Genomic DNA, 6341 nt, shown 5'->3' with positions numbered 1-6341 from the left:
ATGAAGGCTGTAATGCATTTTCTGACATGTGTCTCAATTTGTCTTTATGTAAACATATTACCCGGTTTATTTCAATGTACAATACGTTTTAAAAGCTAAAAACAAAACATATGTAGCTTACTTCTAGTATTAAAGAATGAGTTTGCCTTTTTTTTTTGCTAAATGAATGAGCTATGCAAGATGAAAGTTAAAGTAGAAAAATAATATATATAATATTCATGCACCTGGAAGTGGGTAGGAGGGTAATGATGTTGGGTGTGTGCTTATCAGGTCAGCTGGTCAACTGCTTCCTGTGTCATGATCTAAAGTCTCTGCAAAAAATAAGGCAGAAGTAATGGAAAAGCTTTTTGGACAGTGACATAAAGGTGGGTAGCAAACTTGAAAAGCTTTTGAATTTCTACAAAATAAGTAGCTTAATGCTAAATTGGTACATAGGGGAACTGAAATTTAGAAAAAGGGAATAACGGTAAACTTATCCTTTAAACAGCCATAAGGATATGAAAATAAAGCATATACACAAGGAAATCAAGGAGGTCTGAGCACTTGTAAAAATAATAAACATAGGGGTCACTTACTAAAACTGGAGAGTGCAAAATCTGGTGCAGCTCTGTATATAAACCAATCAGCTTAAAGGTTTTATTGCCAAAGCTTAATTAAACAAGCTGAAGTTAGGAGCTGATTGGCTAAGCCCCAGATTGTGAGTGCACCAGCTTTAGTATATCTCCCCCATAGAGTTGGCCACTGGGGACAGATAGAAAGCAAAGTGTCCAACCAAAACTTTCTTTTTTTGTTTTGGATAGAGTAGGGGAGTAGAATCCCTATTTGATTTTCATTGCTATCTGGGGATCCCTTCGGAAGTTTCCCACTCACTGTCACACAGGAAATGATAGAAAAGTTAAAAAAGGCTCTAGCTTTTCGCTATTTCCTCCACCTTGGCCATACACAACCCTTGTATAGCCTCATTGTTAATACCATGATTATCTAATGAGTATGATGCCCCTGCTTAAACTTACTAAGAGATTTCATAGGTATAAAGATGCAGTCACGATGTGGTGACTGGGAAGAATGACCAGACTAACTAACAAAATAGACATTTAAAGTGCAATTTAACTTCTGAAGCAATTATTTTGTCATGCTGTTACTGCACTGTGGGCAGATACATCCTGACCTATTTTACTGTGTCGCGGGTTACTGGCATTGTATGTGAATACTAAGCAGGTAGCAGTTCACAGTTAAGTCAGGATGTGGCAACTGTAGAAGTACGGAAACCACACAGCTGCTTTACAAAAGCTTATATTTGACACATTTAGTACATAGGCACATCAACCTTATTTTGGTCTTACTTTATTCGTTTTAAGTATTTATTATAGTAACTTATGAAGTATTTGTATTTTATTTGAAAATTATTTAAAGCAGAACTTCACCCTAAAGGGGAAGTTCTACTTTATGCCTTCCTCCAGGGGCGTATTTACCGCGAGGCAAACAAAACATTTTCCTAGGGCGGCATTTTTCAGGGGGGCAGCATGGTGCCACTCCCCTTGCCCCGGCAGAAGTGGCACAGTACACAGAGTGATCTGAGTGCTGGAACTGGGAGCGGTGGGTGCTCAGCTCTGCTTATTTTGTGTGCAATGGGAAGGTGGACCGAAGCAGGGTCCATCGGCAGGGGCACCGGAACTGACACTGCACCAGCTATGATAATCCACAGCTCTGTGTCCTTCTGGCTCCCAGCAGAGCGCACCGAAGTCGCCTCCCTCTCCTCTGCTGTCTACATGTACATGAGAGGAGGAGGGAGGATTGGAGGCACTCCGCTGTGCATAAACCAAAAAACTATAAAATTGGTGCAGCGCTACTAATAAAATACATACGGAGCAAATAAACCAACATAAGTGAATGAACCCCCTTTAGTGACAGCATGAATCAATCACTGGTGTCAAAATGCAATTGACACGCACTTAACAAGTGACTACGGGGTGATAAAAAGTCCAATATGAGCACACAGGTGAGGAACTCTTCACACGTGGATGTGTCATACGTGCCACAGGAATCCCAAAACAATCTGAGTGCCCCCTCACCTCCTTGAAATGACCTCAAGGGCCAACCAGCTTTCCAAAGATAGTCAGGCAATCTCCTGTTGATCCCTTCAGTATGACCGGAATGATGGTAACTTTAACCAGACCTCTTCCACCGCTCTACCGACACCACTATCTTCCACTCAGAGACATAACCAAACAGGCTCCATAGTGCAATATATCCAATTTATTTAAATAAAAACATAAATACCCACTTACATGTAGGCAAACGATCATGCACAGTAATCGGCAGTCCTCCTCATGGGCGGTGGAAGAGGTCTGGTTAAAGTTACCATCATTCCGGTCATACTGAAGGGATCAACAGGAGATTGCCTGACTATCTTTGGAAAGCTGGTTGGCCCTTGAGGTCATTTCAAGGAGGTGAGGGGGCACTCAGATTGTTTTGGGATTCCTGTGGCACGTATGACACATCCACGTGTGAAGAGTTCCTCACCTGTGTGCTCATATTGGACTTTTTATCACCCCGTAGTCACTTGTTAAGTGCGTGTCAATTGCATTTTGACACCAGTGATTGATTCATGCTGTCACTAAAGGGGGTTCATTCACTTATGTTGGTTTATTTGCTCCGTATGTATTTTATTAGTAGCGCTGCACCAATTTTATAGTTTTTTGGTTTATGTTACACTGGTACTTAGTAGGTGCTAGCAGCTTTTTATTATTAGGGTCATCTAAGCGCAGGGGTTTTTTCATTCATTTTTTATACTCCGCTGTGCATGTCTGTGCTGATCTGAGGTCTGTACCGATTTTTTTATATTGTTCCTGGGCAGAGGAGGGGGACAGAGTGACCGAGAAGGGGGGGAGTGATTGGGAGGTTAAGAGGATATGTGCTAGGGGGGAACTTTGGGAGGGGAGAGGATCTATGCTAGCACAAGTGGAGGGGATAGTGGAGTGTGCTCCTTACTAGCACAAGTGGAGGGGGGTCTGTACTGAGAAAGGGGAGATCTATAATGATGGAGAACAGTCTGTACTTAGTGGGAGAGGATTATACTGAGGAAGGGGGGGATCTATACTTAGAGGGGAATGAGGTCTGTACTTAGGGGGGGGGGTCTGTAATGAGGGGGAACTATACCTGGTGGGGAGGGGGGTCTATACTTGGTGGAGAGGGGGTCTGTACTGAGGGGGGGTCTATACTTGGTGGAGATACCGCAAGGCGGCATTTTTCAGGGTGGGCAGTACCACTGGGGCAGGGAAGTGGGGGGGTGGAGGCAGTGGTTGATTTTTGTGTTGCCTAGGGCAGCACAAAACCTAAACACACCATTGCCCTCCTCCTCCCTCCTCTTCTATTTTTGGCACTTTTTTTGAAGGGGGGGGGGGTAGTGGGTACCTGGTTTTGACAGGTACCCGCTACCACTTCCAGTCGGATTGCTGCAGTGTATTCACCTGAAGTTCTTCCCTGCAACCTTCTGGGACATGTCACAGGTCCCAGAAGGTTGCGAGACCATTTACAAAGTGCAGCGCAGCTCACACATGCACAGTGGGAAGCCAGCTGTGAAGCTGCAAGGAATCTTGCTACCGCTGGAGACCTGAAGACTGGCGAAGAACCTGTTTAAGCAAGGACGGTGCTGGATCCCTGGACAGCGTCCTTTTATTAAAAGTCAGCAGCTGTAGTATTTGTAGTTGCTAACTTTTAATTTTTTTAAAAAGGTGAAGAACTGCTTTAAAAATAATCTATTAACTTGTATCAAAATGATGTGGTTTTGTATTTTATGACCCTCTGTCCTACATGATATATTACTGTTACAGAAATATTTTCTGGGAGCCAATACACATACAAGTTGCAAAAATATATACTTTCTGGGTATTAATATTAATTGCTCATAATTACTGTATGTGCCCTCAGAAGGAAACTGATTTTCCCAGACAAAATCTTTTTCTTAAACTCTTTTATTTTTGCTAGGCAAAAAAACAGCCAGAAAACATTTACAATGAGGAAGGCAATAAAAAGCATATCCACTCAGAAATATGATTTATAAGGGATATTATTACAATTTCTATCACATATTTTGTAGTACATATCAAGAGACTGCCCTTAGACGAAAGCTGTGCAGATGATAATATAAACCAGTTTTCCTGGAGGGAAAATGAACAACAAACTGCATAGAGTTTTTAACATTTTGGGGAACAATGCTTACAAAACAAAAAAAGAAAAAGGGGGGATGACAGCAGATATGGAAGGGGAAAGAAGTTGTGGAGAAATGGAACTGGGTCCTATAATATCATGGCAACCCCCTTTTTTTTCAAGGCCACTTCTGCAAAGGGCATAGGTAGTTGGGCACTGCCATTGAGTACATGACACAAAATTAAAAATACCGCTTGCTGGCTTAAAGGGCAACATAAAAAACACAATCCCTTTAAATAACCTGCTCGGAAGATGTCTTAAACCCGAGCACTTGTAGGATGCACTGTTGCAAATGTAATATTTAGAATGAAAGAAAAAAAAATTGCTGCTAAATGACATTTCCTGTCCCGCTGCTGTTTCTTGTGTTTCTTGATAAAGGTCTGGTGTGGATTTAGAGGGGGGGAATAAAATGGCGTGGTCCCCCACCCTAAAATCCATACTACACCCTTACTTTGGTTTTTAAGGGGACCCTATACAAAAAAAAGTGGTGTTCCTCCAAATCCATACCAGACAGAATCAAGCATGCAGCTTGGCTGGCCAGCAAAGGGGAGCTAGTGAGCATGCTCCTCCTGAGAAACACCAGGTCACATGCTCTCATCATAGGTAGGATACCTTGCTGGGGGGGCACCCTGGCAAAGCACCTTGTTCCTTCTTCTGTGCCAGATGGATATAGGAGTCTGAAGGGGGGCTTATCAGAATCTGGAAGCCTTTTGGATTTAAGGGACACCAGAATCTCTGCCCTCCTCCATGTGAATAAGGAGTACATAGTAAAAAAAAATTACAAATAAAATAAGCACATGCACACTGTCAAAGTCCTTTATAGAAAATAATAAAAAAAACAAATGTTCCACAATATAAATCCAATGTCAATCACATTGTCGAGCAATGTAGATCCAATGTAAATCAGGATGAACAATGTTCTGACAACCCTCCAAAACAAACATAATGACCTTCGCATGATGGACTTCTACTGTAAATGGCTCTGGCCTGCTGCTGAATGTCAGCAAACTGCATGGTTATCTCAGCTGATATTATTGACCATATATTGTTATGACCATATTTGGTCAATGATATCAGCCAGCATCATTGGCCAGTTTGTAGCCATTTAGCTGCCAGTTGGGGACCTGTCATTCATGCCAAGTCCAACAACATTGTCAAGCTTGGGTCGTAGTACTTGCATTGGCAGGTTGTCATTCAACGTGATGATGGATCTACATCACTAAATGGGGTGATTGATGATGAATTTACACCATGGGCCATTTTACACAGTGATCTGTGCATCTAGATTCTGCTCCCAACAAACTCTTGCATCAAATGACAGCCCACTGGCTGGCTGCTGGACGTCAATAAGCCAGCCAGTGATGATTGCTGCTGACCAAATATAACAATATCTCATATATCATAATGTCATAACAACATAGGGCTTATTTAGTATAGCAATCAAGTCAGCAGGCAGGTCAGAAAGTCATTCTGTTATACCACCTCTAAATGAAACACTTCTGGCTGCAGCAGCAGCCAGAGGTTTGGACAGGTGAACAGGCCAAATCTGGTCATTTAGTTCAACTGTTTGGCAGACCTTGATCAAAGAGTTTGGTTCGAACTGTTTGTCAACTCAAACCCAAAGCTCATCCCTAAATAAAACCCTTGTCAAGTTTTCTTCTACTATTTGGGGCAGTATTAGGGAGATCTCCCCTCGCTTTCTCTCCTGCCAACAATGGTTTTACCAGACAGGAGACAGGAAAAGAGACAGAAATAAAAACATCTAGCCTTTTGTATGGAAATTATGAAATATTTATGTCTATATTGATGTTCAAATTTTTTCCCTCATGTACTGTCTGGTGAAATTGCTTTTACCAGCACAAAAAGTGAGCTTACATTTTTCTAATGGATCTTGGATAGCATTAAGCCCTGGTTCACATATATGCGGCCATGTGGGCCGCGTTTTGCGCGGGCACGAGAGCCCATTAATTTGAATGGACTCCCTGCACTTCTTTGGAAACCGCAGCCCGCACGGAAACCTCGGTTCCCAGTGCTGTTGTGATTTCTAGTGCGGGCGGCGTGCCATTATAATTAATGGCACCCGCCCGCAGGTCCGCATTCTTCTGTGCAGGTGGTGCGGTTGCACGGATTGT

The sequence above is a fragment of the Staurois parvus genome, unplaced genomic scaffold (genome assembly GCF_062004578.1).
Source record: "Staurois parvus isolate SC_StPar_1 unplaced genomic scaffold, SC_StPar_1.0 ptg000415l, whole genome shotgun sequence".
Taxonomy (NCBI): Eukaryota; Metazoa; Chordata; class Amphibia; order Anura; family Ranidae; genus Staurois; species Staurois parvus.
The sequence above is the reverse complement of the archived record's forward strand: the minus strand, read 5'-3'. Positions refer to the sequence as shown.